Here is a 23,141-nt window from a genome sequence, read left to right as displayed (position 1 = left end):
ATAATCCAGTCTGTAAACACTTTTTTGTGTGTGTCACTTGGGTTGAACATGTGATAGAAAATTTCCATAGCTACTCTTGTCTTGCTAGGTTATTCCACTTGAATTCCACAATAGTCTTATTCTCACATTTGTTGCTTTGCAGTACCTGGAATTTCAGGTATTGATGGAACTGTAATAGAGAGGCACAGACAGAACAGAAAATATATGTCGACTTTCACTACTCATAGTGCAGGCCATGAATTAGAATCATGCCAGCTTGAGTTCTACTGCCATAGCTTGCAAGAATTCGAGGTTACCTTCACATCACAATGAGGCATCAGGGTAGAACTTTATGCTGTAGATAAAGAGAAATAGGTGGAGGTCCTTTACCTGGATTAAGGAAAAGATACTGACTCTGATTATCACCATTCCCTACAGGATCATATTTAATATAAATCAATCCCTACTAATGAAAAAAAAAGCCCCCAAACCACCTCAGTCCGAAAACCCTTGATTTCCTTGCCAAAGAGTGAGATATGCAAGCCAATGGCAGGAATGATTTAGAACATAATCTCAAATGTAAAATGTTGCAGGGGAGGATGGTAGAAGGTAGCAGTATCATTCCAAACCAAACCAAACCAAAACAAAACAAAACAAAACAAAACAATAAAAATGTAATAGAAGAAGAAACAAGTTTTCAGAAAGCTCATGATAGGATGCAACTAAGTCAAATTATCCCAATTACATTTATAGGTGAAAGTAGAAGAGGAATAATAAAATTATGGAACAAATTTGACATTTTCATAGTGAGCTATTTAAATTATTATTGATGAAAAGGAAAACATTATTGTACTCTAATATCCTGTAGCCAATGTGTTATATGAGGAAATTAAAATGGCACTAAAAAAGATAAAACCAAGACTGGACGAAATACGCAGAAGAAATCCATGCTGGATGCAACACAATATTTCTAGCAACTACCCACTTCCAAAAGTACTAACTTCAAGGGAAAAAATGTACTTTGATTAAGCCTTTGCAAAAGGAATATAATTTTTTAGACCATAAGTTTCAATTTTCAGTTCAGATAATATGGTTTTTAGATGCACTTATCTTATTTTAAATTCTTATCAGTGTCAGGGTCTTGAAGATATTTTTCATAATGTGCTTGTTCAAGTGTGTATTAAGTATTTTCCTGCATCCCCATTCCCTATCAGTTAATTCAACAAACGTCTACTAGACAAGAATTATGTTCAAATCATTGTTCTAGGTTTTAATATATCAGTTAAAAAGAAGAAATGAGGGCCAGTGAGGTGGTGCAGTGGATAGAGCTCCAGCCTTGGAGTCAGGAAGACTTAAGTTCACATCTGGCCTCAGACACTTGTCACTTACTAGCTGTGTGACCCTGGGCAAGTTATTTAACTCCAATTGCTTCACCAAAAAAAAAGAAGAAGAAGAAATGAGATTTTTTTTTAGCCCCAATACCTGATTCAGGTGCTGGAAAAGATAGATATGATTTGGGTCCCTTTCCCCAATAAGCTTGTCACGGAAAGATTAAATAGGGCTTCCCACAGCAAAGGAAGGCAAATGATGCTGTTGGCATTACTCACTAGAGGAAGCTTAAAATGCAAGCACAAAACTTTTTTTTGGTCAGAAAAATAAAGTCACATAACCTGCTCCCCCTCTGCTCCCCCCCCATCTCAGCTCACACAAAGAGATAGAACTAGCATGTGTTTGCATGTTTCTCAGAGAACCAGTGTTTGATAACTTGTTTCATGACTAGTATTGGACCTGATTTAGCAGTGTAAATTAGTGCATGCCATCTTCTCGAAGGCAAAGCACAAAACACCTAGACAGTAGAAATAAACATATTTTTAGGTGAATGGATTGGAGGTAGTATGTTTGCCTGGATGGAAATACTTCTGTTTGGTTTCCTAGTGTTATAGAGGTAAAACAGTAGATTTGGACATGGCTAGGAGAGTGCATGGTTGGCATTGAATAGATCTGTGAATAGATCTAATGCATCCTGAGAGTCTTCCCTTCCTAGTTTGATTTTTTTTTTTATTAAATGGGCCATCCCTTGACTCACTTCTTACAGAGGCCTATTCCCTGAATGGGCATTGCATCAGTCAAAGTGAGAACTTGAAAAGATCTTAGCTTTAAAAGGCCAAGGTCCTACACTGTAAGTTGGAGCATCTCCAGTCATCCTGATCGATATATGGACACTGGAACCAGATGGCTCTGGAGAAAAAAGTAAGGCTGGTGACTTTGCACAGTCCTCCCTCACTCAAATTCAATTCAGTTTCAAGTCATATCATCATCTCCCTATTTTCGTGGTCCTCTTTGAGAACAAAGGACAAACTACACAAGATCTAATGCAGTATAACTTTATTGTTGTTTGCTCATTTTTAAAGAAATTGCTGACTCTTTGTTACCCCTTTGGGGTTTTCTTGGCAAAGATATCAGAGTGGTTTGCCATTTACTTCTCCAGCTCATTTCACAGATGAGGAAACTGAGGCAGAGTTAAATGACTTGTCCAGGATCACATAGCTAGTAAGTGTCTGAGTCCAGATTTGAATCAGAAAAATAAGCCTTCCTAACTTTAGGCCTGGAACTCTATTTACTGCACTGCCTAACAGGATGATAAGTTGAAAAAACATTGGATTTTTAAGAGAGGAATTAGGTTTAAATCTTGGCTTTGCTATTTATTAGCTATATCACTTCAGCAAACATTTAAGCTCCCTGGGGCTAAGTTTATTCATATGTGAAATGAGGGATTTGGTCTAGCTTAGATCTAGGTCTTAGATCCCTTCTGGCTCTGAATTTATCATCCTCTGAATCTATGCAAACTTCATAGACCACAGTTTTTAACATAGATGCAACAATAACAAAGTCAATTAATGTTTTAGAATCAATGACAAATAGAACATAGGAGAAAATGATGCTCAGATCTACAGCAGAGTATGCGTTCCACTGGATTCAAAAACTTGAAGCATTCCCTTCAATCCAAAATGAAGATTCTTGCACAAAACTGGGGATCACCTTAGGCATAAAGGAAAAATTTCCTTGTGATTTTGAACAAAGACATAAGAAGAAAAAATGAGTACAGATTCCTAGTCTTTACAGGAAATATTGGACTCTAGAAGAAACTGTTGGGCAGCTATGTGGTGCAGTGGATAGAGTGCCAAGCCTAAAGTTAGGAAGACTCATCTTTTTCAATTCAAACCTGGCTTCAGACACTTAGCTAGCTGTGTGACACTGAGCAAGTCACTTAACCTTGTTTGCCTCAGTTCATCTGTAAAATGAGCTGGAGAAGTAAATGACAAATCACTCCAGTATCTGCCAAGAAAACACCAAATAGGATCACAAAAAGTCCGACAACTGAACAAAAAACAAGAAGGAATTGTTGAAGATTAGTAATACAATTAGTCTTTGCTTCCCATTACCACAACCACCTTTTCCCCCCTTCTTTCAATGTTATTACAAATGGAAGTCTAAACAAGAAAATTATCAAAGTCCTTTTTTTTGGCAGGATTTAATTATCAAGAAAAAAGACCTGCCTGAAGGTTCACTAAGTATTGAGGGACAGGAGAAGGGTCAAGGAAGGGGACAAGATACTTTATCTGGATGAGGTTTGAAGGACTTCCTGACAATTGTGAATTTATTAAATTTGCTGGATCAGAAATAGAGATACTGGATCACTTTCCTATTTCCTGAGCTGTGATAAGTCTAAAATCATTCATCCAGAAGAGTCGATTGCTCTAATACTTCAATAATTCTGGAATAGTTTTTGAGGAAATCAATGCTGCAAATTTTATGATGATAGTATCACCAACACTGTTAAATCACAAACCTCTTTCTGCATGCAGGTGACAATTGACAGAGAAAATAATTTGTAGTAACCAGGTTGCCCCACATTGGAAAGTCTTGAAGCAAAGACTGGATAACCATTTGAGTGATATGCCGGGATGGGTTTCTTGATTAGCTATGGATTGCTCAGATGACTTCTTTTTTGTGGGGGGGAGCAATTGAGGTAAAGTGACTTGCCCAAGGTCCCACAGTTAGTAAGTGTCAAGGGCCTGAGGCCACATATGAACTCAGATTCTCCTAACTCTAGGGCCAGTGCTCTGTCCACTACGCCACCTAGCTACCCTTCTAGATAACTTCTGAGGGTTCCTTCTCATTCTGGCATTCAGTGATTTTTGAACATTTGGGATGTAAGTTTCTCACTGTGGTGTAGATGTATTCAAAAGGAATTGGGCAGTGGGTGAGAGTACTGGATGTAGAGAAAGGAAGACTAGAATTCAAATCCTGCCTCAGACACTTACTAGTTATGCAATCCTGGACAATTTGCTTAACCTTTGTCAGTCTCATTTTCCTTATCTATAAAATGGAGATAATAGTTCCTACCTCACTGCATTGTGGTGAGGATCAAATGTAATAACATGTATATAGTACTTTTTGAACCTTAAAGTGCTATTTATATGCTAGCTATTATTATTATTATTATTATTATTATTATTATTGTAATTCTATTAAATACTATAACTTTTTTATTTTTAAAAATTTTTATTCATTTTGAACTCAAATATGAAAAGACCAAAAATAGAACATTCCCATGTACACAGCACAATATAAGAGGATTCAATATAAAACCATGAATTTCCATTTCATACTGTATACTTTTTTTTGAAAAACTATGTAATAAATAATATACATGGTTTTCAAAGCTACCCTGTTTTCTGTGCTCACTTCTAAGTTTTCTTTTGTTCTCTGCTGTGTACTTATTTTTTTCTCCCTTCCTCCCCACCTTGCCCAAGAAAAGGCTACCATTATACACAAATATACACACCATAGTATATTTTGAGGAGTCATTCTGTTTTATTTTATCCCCATTAAAGTTCTGTCACAGAATGATATGCAAATATGTAATGGAAAACATAATTTAACAATTTTTCTCCAAGAAGTGAATATGTTTTACATGACAATATTAAAAGGAATCAACCTTGTGACTCTAAAATAATCAATGGTATTTCTTTTGTGTTATTTGCCTATTAAGAAATGTATACTTTTATGGACCTTTACACTTAATACCTTAGAAAGCATATATTTGAAGCCTGTAATTTTACAAATGATGAGGAAACTGAAGCTCACAGGAGTCCAGGCACTTGCCTAATTAAAGGCTTCACTACCAATTAGTAATGGAACCAGGAATCAAATGAACTTTTCTTCGTTTGCTGACACATTGCTTTGAAACAGTGGTCTGTTTTCTCTGTTTCCCATGACAACAGGGACCATATATTCTTTTTCCTTTGTGTGCCCTCACATTGTTTAATATAGTATTCTGTACACTTCTGAACTTCTTAAGAAAGCTTTCTATGCTCAGAGTAGACAATGATGTCAAGAAGTTTTAAAGAATTAAGGGGGAAGGGAACATCCAAAAAAGGAGATTGATAGCCTTAATCTCCTAAGTGAAGTAGGATGCTACATCAGGTAGTATTTATGGTACAATATAAACAGTACTACCTTTGGAGTCATTGGACTTGAGTTCAAATCCTGATTTTTACTACTTGTGTGACCTTGAAAAAGTCATTTGAACTCTGTGGGCCTCAGTTTCCTCATCTGAAAAATGAGCAGGTTGAACTACAAGGCCTTTACATTCCCTTCCAGCTTTGTATGGATGATAATCCTATATTCATTCCCTATACATACAAGGTAATATAGAAAAAATATTGTCCTCTGTGAGTGTAGAGTAGGATTATCACGCATTTGCAAGAACACAGCTAAGGTTTAATATTATAAATTTGCAGAAGGTGAAGCCACCTTAATTTCATGATTATTTTCCCCAGTCAAAGCCAAAACAAAAGGGAAGAAATCAGATGGTAGGAATATTAAGGAATGAGGATCTAAGTGAGGCACAACAGATAGTTCAGAGGGTAAGACCTGCTAAAGCAAAATATTAAGATGGGGAAACATGTCTATGGAGACATAAAAGAGAGGCAAGTGAAAAATACAACAAATGAGATGGATTGAGAGAATAAGGAAGGGTAAATAGACCCAAGTTCATTATAATAGCAACAAAGTAGATAATAGGAGGACAGGAATCAGTAATGCAAGTAAAGACTAGGAGATATGGAGGGATAGGAAGTACTACCCAGAGAATAGAATTTCCAAATTCCATTTGAATGGAACTAGTAAATGAAGCTGGTAAAATTCTAGGACATATAGAGATCTAATTTATTACCATGCCAGTGTGTGGCTTAAATCCTTCCGATTCTATTGAAAGTATCCTATTAGTACAAATAAAGGTCATTGCCCTAAAACTAGTTCTCTTTGAAAGGAAAAAATATTTATAATTACACATTAAAAAATAAAACCAATTATAGAACAGTGGGAAGGGAAATATAATGTATATTCAGACCAATATGGTATAATTGCACAGAGGTTTCCCCCTCTTCTTTTAATTAAAGCGAACTAAATTTCTTTTTTGATTTTTTTTACAATACCCTGTTTGAGAAAATGAGAGGTACCCACAGTGTCACAAAGTCAGATATGACTCTCAGTGGCCTAATAAATGAGTAGAATAAAAACTCTCTTTAGGATTTCAGATATTTTGTTTAGTTTCAGTGCCAGTAGCTTTTTATCTGGTAAAATGGCATATGTTATATTGCATCTCCCTAATTTTAAATCTAGCCTAAGCTTTGCCTTTTAGACATTCTTCCACTTTTCTAATGTCATATTTTCTTGTTTCTGATCAGCACTCAAACCTTGCAATGACCTTGTGAGATATGCAAAACCAAATTCCTAATAAAGGGAAGCTTAGCAAGGACCCACTCACTTGGCCAGAGAAGCTTGGCTTTTTTGGCTCACCCCACAGGGTTGCTACTGCCTACAATCCATGAATGTATTCATTTCAGCTTTGGCTGCTGTTTTGTTCAGGATGCCCAAAACAGTGAGTCCACTCACAGGACAGGGAATTCCATTCCAGAGCCAAGTTAGCGCCAGTACATGACTGCTAGTCTGCAGTTAGTTCTGAATCTTCCCTTGTTTCCAGCTGGAGAGTCCCCTTTCCACTGGAAGTCCCCAGTGGCTCCAGAATGTCAGTGCTTCAAATTGTTCTCTTGCCAACAATGGTTAAACCTGAGTTCCAAACAAAACTCAACAAAAAAACAGATGTTCAAGGGCTAAAGACCTTGGCAGTCCAAAAGATTCTTTAACAAATCAGATACAGTTTCTCTATTGAAGAGTTGCTCAATCGCTGAGAATCCTGTTATAATATACCTGAATATAGCTATATTCTTAGGCTAAGTACACATAAAAATCATTTCCCACCCATTAATTCAGGCTTTGGGAGAATTATGCACATTAGGATTTTCTTTTTAATTTAAAATTCAATTAAAAATTGAAAAACAAATCCAATTATAAGTAACCCAAAGGGCAATGGAAAGATACAAGATGGGCACAAGAAGGCTGCAACATATTCATGACTTGCTCATGAGAATCATTATAAGAGATATAAGCAAGAAATAAGAGAAAAGGACAGCAAACAGATGGACAAATAGGGATAATACTAAAAGAACCAAAGAAAAGCTTCCAATACATCAAGAGGATTTATAGGGAAAGTATAGAAAAGAATGACACAGAATTAGAAGGCATGGAGTAGTTATGATCTGCATCAATGAAAAGACCTAAATAGATGAAATCATGGAAGGAAGGAAGGAAGGAAGGAAGGAAGGAAGGAAGGAAGGAAGGAAGGAAGGAAGGAAGGAAGGAAGGAAGGAAGGAAGGAGGGAAGGAGGGAAGGAAGGAAGGAAAGGAGGGAAGGAAGAAGAAAAAGAAGTAGAAGAGGAGGAGGAGGAGGAAGAAGAAGAAGAGGAAGAAGAAGAAGAGGAAGAAGAGGAAGAAGAGGAAGAAGAGAAGAAGAAGAGGAAGAAGAGGAAGGAGGAGGAGGAGGAGGAGGGGAGTGGCTAACATTTATACAGCACTTACTAGGTAAAGGCACTGTACTAAGCACTTTACAATTCTTATCTTATTTGATCCTCACAACAATCCTGAGAGGTAGGTACAATTATTATCTCCATTTTACAGATGAGGAAACTGAGGCAAACAGAGGTTACATGACTTGCCTTGGGTCACATAGCTAGTAAATGTCTGAAGTCACCTTGAACTCAGGTCTTCCTGACTCTAGGCCCAGCATTCTAGCCACTATAACAACAAGAAGGCATTTATTAAGCACTTACTAGGTACCAGGTGCTGTGATAAGTTCTGGGATACAAAGAAAAAGCAAAAAACTGTCCTTGTGCTCAAAGAGTTTACATTCAAATGCACAGGCAACATATAGACAACATAGATATCTATATATAAGATGCATAGAAAATAGATGCAAGATAACAGAGACGAAAGCAGTAGAAGGACTGGGAAAGGCCTCCTGCACTCAGGCTTGAAGGAAGCCAGGGATTTTAAGAAGTGGGATGAGGAGGGAGGGAATTCCAGGCATTGGGGCTACCCAATGAAAAGGTACAGAGATCTGAGATAGAGCATGTAAGGAATGGCAACTAGTCCAATATAGCTGGAGGAAAGTACAATATAAGAAGGTAGGATTTATAGGAAATAACAAGGCTATGAAGATCTTTAAATACCAAACAAAGACATTTCTATTTGAACCTAGAAGTAATAGGAGGCCACTGGAGTTGATTGAGTAGCTGGGATTGCATAGTCAGACTTGTTTGTACTTCAGGAAAATTCCTTTGGCAGCTGAGTGGAAAATGGGCTGAAGTGGGACTTGAGAAAGGGAGACATATACTGTTGGGATAGTTTAGCTGTTGAAACTGAAAGATAATTTGAGAATATGAGCTTTTGCATTAGAAGTGAACTTCTTGAGAGCAAGCACCATGTTTCTGACTAGTGATTACAGAAGTCTAGGTAAAAGATGATGAGCACAAGAGCCATAAAATAGCAAAGTATTTAAAACATTACATGTATATGTATGTGTATTTATGTATCATATTTATTTAATACATTTATATTATATCAATCAATATATAATATTAACCATATATTTGTTTATATGTAAATATATATACATTTATTATATTTTATTATGTGTATTTTATATTTATTTTTCCTTTTCCTTTAGATAAAAAGTTTGGGGGAAGATGGGATCATTTAACATATAGAATAGCAAATTCAAGAGCACTCAGTTCCCTTCTTTAAATTCCTTATTCCTCTAATGTCAGACAAGCCAAATAGTCTGTCCTTAACTGTGGATGATAACAGCTATCTTTACCTGTGACCTCCTTCTTCTTCCTAAAACTAGAAGCATTCCTTATCACTGTGAGCTGACCCTGGCTGAATCCCTCACTAATCCCAGAGACAGTTTCACTGACACCTCTCAACTGCCATCAGGATATTTTATCCCGGAAAAAAAATACATATTTCTATTCACAGCCTATATCTAGTTCATCCTCCTTCCCTTGGTGAAAAACCAAGGACATCATCAACTCGTGCAATCATTTGTACAGTTTGAAACACCTTTCACAGATTTCCCATCATGCCTTGAAGTTTAATTCAGACCACAGTGAACCACATAGAATTCTAGTCTGCTGAAAAAGAGTATTTCAGTGCTTATATTATGGTAATTGATTTTACCTCATTGGGGCATTTTGGGGAAGCAATATTGCATATTGAGAAAAGCGTTTAGTTTGTTGGTGTTCAGCCATTCGGTTGCGTCTGGCTCTTTGTGACCCCATGGACCAGCATACATCAGGCCCTTTTAGGACTCAGGAAAACCAAGTTCAAATTTTGCCTTTGACACTAAACTAGCTGTATGACCTGGGAAAGTCATTTACTCTCAGTGTGCCTCAGGCAACTCCCTAAGACCTTACAACTAAGTCACAGACTGGGTTTTTATCTTTATTGGATAGACTATCCCATCCGCTAAACTACCCCAGCAACTTTAGAAAGGATTATTCTATGTCGTGTATGCCTTTGTGCCCTTTATAAGATCAGATTTCAAACTTGTAGAAACCTTAGATGCCATCTTTCACAGATGAGGAAACTGAATCATGGAGAAATTGATTTCCCTATATTCTCACAACTAGAATCCCTGCAAGTGTTAGTTAAAATACCTTCCTTGTTGGCAGCTGCCCTTCCATCCTCTCCAAACTACCTTGCATTTACTCTGCAAGTACATGTATACATGGAACAGCTAGGTGGCACAGTGAATAGAGTGCCAGACCTGGAGTCAGGAAGACTTATCTTCATGAGTTCAAATCTGGCCTCAGACACTTACTAGCTATGTGATCCTGTGCAAGTCACTTAACCCTGTTTGCCTCAGTTCCTTATCTATAAAATGAGTGAGAGAAGAAATGGAAAACCATTTCAGTATCTTTGCCAAGAAAATCCCCAAATGGGGTCATGAAGAGTAAGACGCAACTGAATGATTCAACAACAACAAACAAATATATGTAATTGATGTTTCTCCACTGCCACCACCCCTCCACCCACCTCATCCCCAACAATAATAGTACCTCCTTGAGGGCCAGGTCTGTTCCTTTTTGTTTTTCTATCCCTAACCTAGCACAATGACCATGATACACCCAATAATTCACGTCAACTGATTAATAGTCCTGGCCCTTCCACTAATTAGCTGTGTGACTTTGGACAAATTGCTTGGCTTCTATATGCCTTCTTCATGGGGCTATTGGGGAGAGCCAATAACAGAATATATGTGAAAGTGTTTTGTAAACTGGTTTTATAAATTATGAAGAGCTACATAAATGCTCCGGGGGAACAAAAACAAAAAATAGTGCCATGTTACTAAATTCATTTCACAAATGACTGAAACTTTCTAAATAAATACCAGCACAATAGAAAGAATCCCTCCACTAGGGTCCTACTCTGATTTTTCTGTTGTTCAGTGGTTTCAATTATGTCTCTTTGTGACCCCATTTGGGGTTTTCTTTGGCAGGGATACTACAGTGGTTTTCCTGACTCTAGGCTGGGCACTCTCCTGCCTTCCTAGTCTGATACCTCATTTTAATATTCTTGAAGGCTATACCCACAGAGTACAATCTCTAGAAAATCCAGCCAAACTGGAAAGCCTTCAGGAACAGGCCCAATGTATAACTATGTGTCAATTATTCACAGACCCTCCTCTCTAAATACAAAGAAATTCATTGCCATGAATGGGTACCATCATTCTGGAAAGCAATTTGAACTTCTGCAAAGAAAGTAACTAAAATATTTGTATCCTTTAATTAAGATATCTCACTACTAGGCATATACCCCAAGCAGGTCAACGACATAGAGTAAGGCTCCATATACACTGATATATTATAGGAGTATATTTTTTAAGCAGAGAGCTAGAAACAAAGTAAGTGCTTATTGATTGAGCAATGGATAAATAAATTGTGATATATGAATGAACTGAAATATTACAATATCATAACGTATGATGAAGATGGAAAGCCTTATATGAACTGATGCAAAATGAAGCAAGCAGAACAAGACAATCAAAAGAAATGTAGTGTCTACAATGCAAATGGAAAGAACAACAAAATCATTTTGACATTATAATGAGTAAGCTTAGCTCCTGAAAAAAGACATGAAAAGACATCTCTTCCTCCTTCCTTTGTAGTAGTGGGGGTACATAGGTGTGGAACATTGCATATAACATCAGATTTTTTTATATGTTGATCAGTTTTACTGAACTTTTTTCCTCCCTTTTTTTTCCTTCTTTATTATAAAGGATAATGCTTTAGGAGGGAGGAGGGAAAAGGATACAGCAGGAAATATAGGGGATATAAAAAGAAATGATCAATAAAAATCTATTTAAAAACAAAGAGGTTCTTCACTAGAGAAGAAATGAGGAAAGGAATGTTTTAGCCGCAGCAAGTCTCAAAAAAAAAAAAAGAAAAGAAAAAAAAGATTGTGATTCTTGTCAGCAGAGGGAGTACCTACACCAAGAAAACTACAGCTCCTTAAGGTTTTGAAATATTTTGACTACACTGTATTTTCTTCCCTCTGGAAGATTAAAAAAAAAGTGTTAACATTCAGCACCAATTTTTTATTTGAATCATTTGTAGTATGTTGACTTAGAGGAAAGAAATCATGATATAGTGGTGGATGGAAAGCCAGAATTTATAGTAGAGTTCCAGAATTCAAGTTTTGCCTTTAACAACTGCCTGCTACGTGACACTCAGCCTCTCAGCACTTTCGGGCAATTCTCCAGGACTCTAAGCTACAGAATCCATGCCAATCTGTCTCAGAAAAGGGAGTTTTCTCTACAGGAGCTCCCTATCCCATAATTCTAGTTTTCCTTTCTTCCTCCTCCTCCTCTCCCACCCAAAAAAATTGAGAAACTAGCACCTTGGAATTATATCTGACTTTCTATTACTTGAAGCCTATATTTTGATCTTTTAATTCAATTCAGTATTCATTCATTTCCTGACACTTAACTAGGAGATAATAAAACAGAAGCAAAGGAAGAAGGGGTTTGAAGAGATTGTTAACAACATCAAATGCTGCAAAGAGATCAAGGAGGTTGATGCTTTATAGGAAAACCCTGGATTTAACAGCAAGTAAGATTGCAGGCAGGAAGTGCTGTGGATACCCCACTGGGCCTGGAGTCAGGAAGATCTGAGTTCAAATCCAGTCTCCGACACTTTCTAGCTATGTGACCCTGGGCAAGTTACTTAACTTTGTTCATCTCAGTTTTCTAATTTGTAAAATGAGTTAGACAAGGAAATGGCAGAGCAGAACAGTACCTTTGCCAAGAAAACCCCAAGTAGGGTCAAAAAGAGCTGGACACAAGTGAACAACAAAGGGTTGTCAAAATGAAAAATTATGTAAGCTGGACCCTGAGTGAGTTTAAAATCAAATAAAGGCATATGACATGTATACAAATAACAATGCAAAGTAGAATTCAAAAAAGGCAAAGGAAGTATTTAGACAAAGTACTATAATGAATATGAGGAGAGAAAGCTCACTGTCAACTCATTGGCAAGGGGACAATGGTGATCAGAGAAGTTTTTCCAAAGAGAAAACACTTGACCTGAGCCTTAAAGGAAGAGACAGATTCCAATGGGTAAAGTAATCAAGAGAGTGTGTTCCACATATAGGAGCTGGCACATATGAGTGGATAGAGATACAGTAGGTCAGGACAAGATCAAAGAGAATCGTAAGTAGTCCAATTTGACAGGAACATAGAGTTCATGAGGGACCGTACAGTATGACAGTGCTAGAAAGAGATGTTGGAGAAATATTGTGGTGTCCCTTAAATCACAGGTTAGGTTGACATTTTATGGATTAGCTAGTGGAGAACAATGGAAAGGTTGTTGGGTTGTTTTATTTTTTAAGTAGTAGGGATATCAATAACTTAAATACTCAATAATTATTCATTAAATGTTTACCATGTGTTGGGTAATATCAAAACTGTTCATTAGGAAGATTATTTCAGGAATAGCATGAAGAATGAATTAGAGAAGCAAAGTACTAGAAGCCAGGAGAACAATTAGACAGGAAATATTATAGTTTAGCAGAAAAAAATTGTAGGTTAATCCACAGATTTGAGATTCACCTGCACAGAGGTAATAATTGAAGAGCCTTTTATAGGTACAAGCACTGATCGTCTTCTACTACCTAATAAAGAAGGCCATCACTGAGGTTCAAAGTGAAGAAAGTAAACTAAATAGAAAACAAAAAAAATCCAACAATCATTTTTTAAGCACCTACTACTTACAAGATATTGTGTTAGTTGCTAGGGATATAAAGATTAAAAATGTCTAAAAGATTACATTTTCTTGGAGGGAGAGGACATAAACATAGGTAAGTACTACATAAGGTAAGAAGTGAAGTTGACAAAGGAGAGATCAAACACAATGCTCTATGTATATTTGAGAAGGTAGTACAGGATTCTAATGGCTGAGAAAAGGGTTTATGGAAGGTTACTTAAAGGCCCTGGCCTACCATTAAAGGAAAACGAGGATTCCAAAAGGTAGGATTCAGGAAGAATGAGTGAATTTCAGGTATGGCAGATAGCTTATGTGAATGGATAGAGGTGGGAGATGAACATGTCAAGGGCAAAGAAATCTTTTTTTGGTTTGTTTTAAAAAAACTTTTATTTATTTATTTGTTTATCTGTTTATTTATTTATTTGTTTGTTTGTTTGTTTGTTTGTTTGTTTATTAAGAAATAGTTTTCCAATTCAGCTACAACATAGAATGAATGAAAGGGAGTCCTGTGAAATAAAGATGGAAAGATGGGGGGGGGACTGGATTTTGAAAGACCTTAAAATCTAGGTTTCTGGCTTGAATTTAATTCTGCAGATAATATGGAGCATACATGTATCTAATTCTGACTGTTGCACTTAAATCCTAATGAGAAATGAGAATGCTAATGTAATAATACTCAAAATGGTGGTTTCCAAAGGATAATCTCATATACAGTGCAGTCCATACATACAAAAAACTAGAAAGGAAGTTCATTTTCAACATGAAATGGCTTGGGGAAAAAAAGTCAGCAAAGATTTAAAATAATTTTCTTCCTACTCATTTCCCTCTAAGAATTTCCGCAAAATTTTGCCATGAGATGCCAAAAAAACTAGCCACAATATCCTTGGAATCTTTGTATTTTCAGACATATGAAAGACTCTTTTATGTTAATGGTCTCTAGTCAACTAGATTGAAATGTTCTTTTCCCTAACAGAATAGTTGGCATCCTGCGGGAATAGTAATACCACTCTTTGGAGTGATATTTCAAAATCTATTTTACAAATCTAATGTGCCATATTATTTCATTAGGGTAATGAAAAAATAAGGTTGTATGCAGTCACTCATGTACAAGCACATTTTTGTTATCTGAGTAAAACATAGAATTGTTCAATTAAGCCCTCCCTTCAACAAAGCAGCACATTTTAAGTCAAAGAACCAGGAATCTTTTCAAAAGTACTTTCTGGTTCCCTTGAATATGAGAAGCATAACAATCTTTCAGTGATTAAGTGATTAATGTATCACTTTTCATTCCCAAAGTATAAATATTTGTTCAAAGACTATTTGTAACATTTTGCAAAGAAAGGAAAACCAAGAAAGAGTAAGCAACCTGAGGCTTAATCTGTAGTTCAAATTTCATGCAAATGAGTGGAAGAACAGACTTCCACAATTCAAAGACGGAGTGAGTGATTCTCTTTATGTGAGGAGGATATATGAAGAGAAAATGAATTTTGTCATTCAAAAGTTCAGGAACATCTATCTCAAGTGATTTCACTATACAGCTATCCCTTCCATATGGTGGGAGTTGCACCCCACCCAATCTGGAAAATCTGCATAAAAATTTTTGGCCCTTCCAGCAAACATTATATGTAATGGGGACAGACTAGAAGCATTTCCAATAAGATTGGGGGTGAAACAAGGATGTCCACTATCACCACTGTTATTCAATATTATACTGGAAACCTTAACTTTAGCAATAAGAGAAGAAAAAGAAATTGAAGGCATTGGAACAAGCAAAGAAGAAACAAAGCCATCACTCTTTGCAGATGACATGATGATATACTTAGAGAATCCTAGAGAATCAAGTAAAAAACTACTTGAAATAATAAACAACTTTAGCAAAGTTGCAGGCTATGAAATAAACCCACATAAATCATCAGCATTTCTATATATTACCAACAGAGCCTAGCAGCAAGAGATAGAAAGAGAAATCCCATTTAAACTTACTGTAGACATTATAAAATATTTAGGAGTCTACCTTCTGAAACAAACCCAGGAACTCTATGAACACAATTATGAAACACTTTTCACACAGATAAAATCTAAATAATTGGAAAAACATCAGTTGCTCATGGGTAGGCCGAGCTAATATAATAAAAATGACAATCCTACCTAAGCTAATTTACTTATTCAGTGCCATACCAATCAAACCACCAAGAAATTATTTTATAGAGTTAGAAAAAATAATAACAAGATTCATTTGCAAAAACAAAAGGTCCAGAATATCAAAGGAACTAATGAAAGGAAATGCAGGGGAAGGTGGCCTAGCAATTCCAGATCTTAAATTGTATTATAAAGCAGCAATCATCAAAACTGCTTGGTACTGGCTAAGAAATAGGAGGTGGATCAGTGAATAGGTTAAATATGCAAGACACAGTAGTCAATGACTATAATCTATTATTTGATAAACCCAAAGACCCCAGCTTCTGGGTTAAGAACCCACTCTTTGAAAAAAACTTCTGGGAAAACTGGAAAAGAGTACGGCAGAAACTAAGCATAGACCCAAATCCCACACCATACACCAAAATTAAGTCAAAATGGGTTCATGACTTAGATATAAAGGCTGATACCATAAGTAAACTGGGAGAACAAGGAATAGTTTACTTATCAGATCTATGGAGAACAGAAGAATTCATGACCAAACAGGAATAGAGAACATTATGAAAGCAAAATGGATCATTTTGATTACATTAAATTGAAAAGTTTTTGCACAAACAAAGCCAATGCAACTAAGATTAGAAGGAAGGAAGAAAATTGGGAAAGAATTTTTACAACCAGTCTCTCTGATAAAAGCCTCATTTCTAAAATATATAGAGAATTAAGACAAATTTATAAGAACACAAGCCATTCCCCAATTGATAAATGGTCAAAGGATATGAACAGACAGTTCTCAGATGAAGAAATTAAAGCCATCTATAGTCATATGAAAAAATGCTCTAAATCGTTATTGATTAGAGAAATGCAAATCAAAACAACTCTGAGGTACCACATCATACCTATCAGATTGGCCAACATGACAAAACAGGAAAATGATAAATGTTGGAGAGGATGTGGGAAAATTGGAACACTAATACATTGTTGGTGGAGTTGTGAAATGATCCAACCATTTTGGAGAACAATTTGGAACTATGCCCAAAGGGCTACAAAAATGTGCATACCCTTTGATCCAGCAATAGCACTTCTAGGGCTATATCCCAAAGAGATCAAACAAATGGGAAAAGGACCCACATATACAAAAATATTCATAGCAGCTCTTTTTGTGGTGGCAAAGAATTGGAAAGTGAGAGGATGCCCATCAGTTGGGGAATGGCTGAGTAAGTTGTGGTACATGAATGTAATGGAATACTATTGTGCTATAAGAAATGATAAACAGGCTGACTTCAGAAAAACCTGGAAAGACTTATATGATCTGATGCTGAGTGAAGTGAGCAGAACCAAGAGGACTTTGTACACAATAACAGCCATGTTAGGTGATGACTAAGATTGTTGAACTGAACCTTCTCAGCATTACGAGGATCTAAGACATCTCCAAAGGCCTCCAAAGGATGCTATCCACATGCAAAGAACGAACTATGGAAGTCGAATCGCTACCACTAATTTTTACCTTCTGATGGTTCCTCCTATTGGTTTTAATTTTTACTTACAACTTCACTAATGTGAAAATATGTTTAATGGGAATGTAAATGTAAAGCCCGTATCAGATTGTGCGCCATCTTGGGGAGGGTGGGGGAGAAAAATTTTCACCTCAAAAGCATATGGAAGTGATTGTTGATAAATCAAAATAAATTAATAAAATTTTTAAAAAAAATTTTGGCCCTTCATACCAGAGAAGAAGTCTGAATTTTTTCTTTTTCTTTTATGGTGTGTTTACAGTACCTTATTGTAAAATTGGGGTTAAGTATTTGGTAATGGGCTCTGTATCATCTGCTGACCTTCATGTGTCATCTGCAGCTTCTGCAAAGCTCCCCAAAATTCCCATTTAATTTCTTATGCCAACCAGGAATATATTAAAACTATGATGGGGAAAATTGCAATGTGGAAAGGATGACTGTAGTTGAGAACTAGTAGCTGCCACAAAATGCTAATTTCACAACCAAGAAATTTGTAGAGCTTAGATGTCCTACTCTTAATATAGTAAAGTAAGGGAGGAATTAAGATTCAGCATTGCATCTTCAATGAGGTGCTCATATGAATATATCTGAATGTTACATGTATGTGAATATGAGGCAGTATGGTATGCAGGAAAATCAGAAGGTCTGGGTTCAAATATGGCCTCTGCCATTTACTACCTGTGTGACTTTAGACAAGTCTTTGGACTTCTTTCCTCATAAAAAAATGAGGAAGTTAGGCTATATTGCCTTAAAGGTTCCTTCCAGTTCTAAATGTATGATTCAATGAGCATCTCTATGAATGTGATTCTCCCAGTATGCATGAACACACAGTATCCACCTATTTCTGAACAAATGCTTTTCTAGTACATATGGTCACATGCTATTGTGTGGTATGCATTTGAATGTGGCTATTCATATGTGTGTGCATCTGTATATAGTGGGCATGTGTGCATTAAAACATCTGCATGGGGGCAGCTATGTGGCACAGTGGATAGAACACAGGCCCTGGAGTTAGGAGGACCTCAGTTCATATCCGGCCTCAGACACATAACACTCACTAGCTATGTGACCCTGGGCAAGTCATTTAACCCCAATTGCCTCATATAAAAAAAACAAACAAAAAAACCCCCCGAAAAAGTCTGCATGAAGGAGCATAGTCTAGTGGAAAGAGTGCTGAATTTGGAATCCAAGATTAGGGGTGTAAATCTCACCTCTACCATTTATTCTCTGTAGGACCTTGGGAGAGGTCATTTCTTCTCTGTGGGTCTCAGCTTCTTCATCTATATAATGAAGGGGTTGGATATATGCTCTCTAAATCTAAGATCCTCTGATCCTAACTGATCACAAATGGTGACCTTTGGTGAAGGTCATGGAATGTTCTGACTTCCCGGTTCTTCAACATAGTTGGCTGGAGCTATTAAATATAAGAACCAACAACCTTACGATAATCTCCATCTCCATGTTAGAGCACAATTCAGTTCATGTTTGTAATAAAAAGTGCACCATTCAAAAAAAGGCTAAATTATATTTAGAACACTCTACTTAAGAAAGCTGGAAAATATGCAACAAATTTTATAAAAATTTCCACCCCCTAATGGTTAAAATAAAAGCTTGTCTAATTGCTTGTCCACATGACAACTCTTCTCTAGGAAGTGTGTTCCTTTCAACTAATCTTCATCTGCAGGGCTTCAGATCTCCCATCATTCCAGTCAGAATCCCTCTAGCTTGTCAATGTCCCTTCTAAAACATGGTGATTCGGATACAAAATATGTAGCATCCAGGGCAGAATGCAGCAATGCAATCATTTTCCTCTTGCTTTTGTGTCTTTCTTATTCATTCATTCATTCATTCATTCATTCATTCATTCATTCATTCATTCATTCATTTATTTAATATTTTAGTTAGTTTATTTTAATTTAATCTATTTTTTAAAATTTATTCAATTTATACTATTTATTTAAGAGAAAAATACATTCTTGACCATTTTGTGTCCAAGCTATTTGAAGAAAAAAATCTCATATATTCTTTGTAAAATGTTATGATTAATTAAAAAACAGAACAGTACTTCATTTATTAATCATCTTTGGGGAATGAATAAAAATTTCCAGATAAGTAAAATAGATCAATATTTCACATTAATCATTTTGAGTGGGGTTTTTTTGGGAGGAAGGGTTGTCAAACCTGGGTTTTCATTTTTATTTCATGGAGAGAAAGAGAGAGAGAATCAACAAACTGACATTCTAAAACCAAGAACATAATATGAAGTTATCAGAATTAAGAGAGAAATAGAAAACAATTGAGGAAATAAATAAAATCAAGAGCTGTTTTTTTTTAAAAAAAACCAGTAAAAATTAACTATTAGCAAATGCATTCAATAGCAGAGAAGAAAAAAAGAAATTACCAAAGTAAAAAATGAGAAGGGGAATATCACAATGAATGGAAGAGAAATAAAGAAATTATCAGATACTACTACACATGGGATATAGAAGAGGCAGCATATTTCAATAGAGATGTGGCCTCAAAGCCAGGAAGACTTGGTTTCAGGTCCCCTCTTAAAACGTGTGATACTGAGCAAGTTACTCAACCTTTCAGGGTTCTAAGCAAGTCTCTAAGACTCTAAATTGCAGACAACATGCCACCTTACATTGGTTTCCTCACCCAGGAATTCCATAAAATAGAGAAATCCAAGGTCTAGGCTCTGTCCTGATCTCTATCCCTCTCCTATGTAGATCAACAAAACTGAAAATTTTAAAAAAAGGATTTACAAACATATAAAATACTCAAAAGGAAAAAAAAAGATATCAATAACTAAATAAAGCTGTATGAGAAAGAGAAATTGAACAGCGCTATTAATGAACTGTCATGTGAAATGAGAGAGTAGTTAATTTAAGAGAGAGACATAAGTAGTAAGACATAAGAGAGACATAATAGGTATAAGCTGGCCTTGGAATTAGGAAGACCTGGGTTCAAGTTCTACCTCTAAAACCAACTGTATAACCTTGGACAATCACTTCATTTCTGAATGCCCCTAGGCAACTCTCTAAGACTATAAATTGCAGAGAAGTTACTAATCTGTGGTACTTGAGGGAGTTTCCCCATGGGAAGTTTCCTATGCCAATGGAATCCCAGATCCAGACAAAAAAAAAACACGAGGACTGGATGGATTCACAAGGGAATCCTATCAAACATTTAAAGACTAAGTAATCCCTATGCTATAGTAAGTATTTTCTAAGGTGGGGGGGAAAAAAGAAAGGCGCTCTATGCAACTTTCTATGACACAAATCTTCTCCTAATCCCAAATTTTGCAACAATAGATTAAAATTGCTCTTACAAATTATGAAATCTATGAGTGATGGAAGGTGCAAATTTGAAGAATTTGTGACCTGCAAAACCTTCTCTAGGGCAAAACTGGAAAAGAAAGAGAAGATGACCAAGGAATAGGAAATCAGGCTGAGGCTCAAGAGTTGGGTCATTTGTTCTTAACAGGATGTTGCTCTTTACAGCAAACAATGATTACATTATCACAAATGAAGTGAGGCACTGTTCAGGGACTTCAGAGGAAATATATGTTTATTCTGTTTCCCACAGAGGTTATTTTCTTATTAAGCAGCCACCTTTTCCCAGAAAACCGTGGCTGGGCCTGTAATGTAAGGGAACTCTCCATTCAGTTTGGTGCTCTTCAATGAATATGTTATGGTCCAATAAATGTATCTACTGGCAGAATTCACCACTGTGTCATTGACTGAAGACTTGATGGGTCACAATTTCTATATGTTCTGTTTGCGTAGACTATCTCTGTATTGGGAAAATCAAACAGTATGGTCAGTGAATTGTAAAGAATTTGAGGTAGCCTTATCTTTTGTGAGTAGTTTGTTTTAGATAATGTAGTATTCTACCCTCCCACCCAGACCAGGGCTGCTGAACTTGTGGCCTCAAGACCACATGTGGCCCTTTTGGGCCTCAAGTGTGGCCCTTTGACTGAATCCAAACTTCACAACAAATTTGAGATTTGTTATGTAAAGTTTGAATGTGAGGGTTATCCATTCTAAGTATGAGTGACTGGATATATGTATGAACTAAGTAATGATAGGGCAGGAAAAGATTGGAAATGGCATGTAGATTGTGTGCATAGCTGAAGTGTAAAATAAGGATAGAAAGCTAGGTTAGAGATTGTGGATTGTGGAATGAGAAGGCTCTTGAACACCAGGCTAAGAGTTTGTGTCTTAGTTGATAAACAAAAAGGAATCATTGAGGGTGCTGAGCAAGAAAGTAAGTCAGATCTAGTTTATTAAGCAGTGTAAAGGATTAGAAGAGCCTGACAAAATAGTATAGATTATTACAACAATCTAAGCGTAAGGTAATGACACTCAATTAGGGCAGTGGGAAAGAAAAAGTGGAAAAAGATATCAGAGATATTTTGCAAATAGAATTGACAGGACTTTGTATCTGAAGAGATGCAGAGAGTAAGAGAGAAAAAAAGGTCATGGATAACTCAAAGGTTTCAGACCTGGCAACTGGGAGAGCAGTGATACCATTGAATTAACTTAAACAGGAAAGTTAGGAGGAAAGACAGATTTGGGGACAGGGGAAGTAGAACAATGAGTTCAATTTTAGGCCTATTGAATTTGAGCAAGTACTTGAAAATGTGGGACTGGACTTCAGAGGAGAAATAGGACTGCTGAAATAGATTTGGGAATGATCCAAATTGGGGGGGGGGGGGAATAATGGAAGCCATGGAAGTAGATGAGATTGCCAAGTAAGAGAGTGTAAAAAAGATAAGACCAAAAAACAGAGACTTTAAGGACACTCTTGATAAAATATAAGTTTCTTGAGGGAATGGACTACCTTGCATGCTTACAGTGAATCCCCAGCAATTAGCACAGTGCCTAGCACATAATAAGTATCCTAATAAATGTTTTTACATTCCATTCTTTGGTTACCTCAGAGAGAACAATTGTGGTAGAGTGATGGGTATAAAAGTCACTGGAGTTTATTAAGTAGGAAGATGATATGATCAGTCCTTGATTTTAGGGAAATTACTCTAGAGGCTGAATGGAGGATGTATTGGAGTAGGAAAAGACATGAGGAAGGCAAAGGAAGAGCTTGCACCAGCATGGTGGCAGTTTCAGAAGGCAGAAGCAGGTACATTCGAGAGTTGTTGCAAAAGTGAAATTGACAGCCCTTAGCAACTGATTGGATCTAAAGAAGAGAAAGATAGTGAGAAATGAAGAATGACACCTGGGTTGTGAACCAGAGGGCCCGGAAGGGTGGTGTTTCTTTCTACAGCAATTGGGAAGGTAGGAGGTGGAGGAAAGGTTAAGGGGGAAAGATAATGAGTTTGGTTTGGGGACATGTTGAGGTTAAGATGTCTACTAGAAATCTGGTTTGACATATGTGAAAGGCAGCTGGAGACACCAGATTGGAGATCAGCAGAGAGGTTAGGGAAAGATAGGTAGATCTGAGAATCATTAGCAGAGAGATGTAATTAAATCCATGGGAGCTGAGGAGATCACCAAATGAGGTAGTAGGGAGGTTGTATAATCCAAAGTACCAAATAATCTAGTTAATAAGCTCAAGTTATTATAATTTTAGTTAATAAACTCAAGTTATTATAGTGACCTGTGATTTCTTTCATATGGGAACTCCTTCCATCAATGCAAACAAATGATTCTACTGTAATTTAGAGCAGCAGAGAATTCCCTGGGGCACTGATAGGATAAATTGTTTTTCCATGGTCACACAGCTAACTAGTAGGACTTAAAACCTTTAAGGTCTACCCTTAATC

General features: G+C 36.5%; 1 protein-coding gene across 1 annotated transcript in view; it reads right to left on the bottom strand.

Moving 5' to 3' along the window:
- ROS1 (ROS proto-oncogene 1, receptor tyrosine kinase) overlaps positions 1–23,141 on the bottom strand; it is a 114,564-nt gene that overhangs the window by 50,884 nt on the left and 40,539 nt on the right.

Source organism: Phascolarctos cinereus, unplaced genomic scaffold (genome assembly GCF_003287225.1).
Source record: "Phascolarctos cinereus isolate Bilbo 61053 unplaced genomic scaffold, phaCin_HiC Scaffold_5;HRSCAF=322, whole genome shotgun sequence".
NCBI lineage: Eukaryota > Metazoa > Chordata > Mammalia > Diprotodontia > Phascolarctidae > Phascolarctos > Phascolarctos cinereus.
This window is presented reverse-complemented; position numbering and strand designations above follow the sequence as displayed.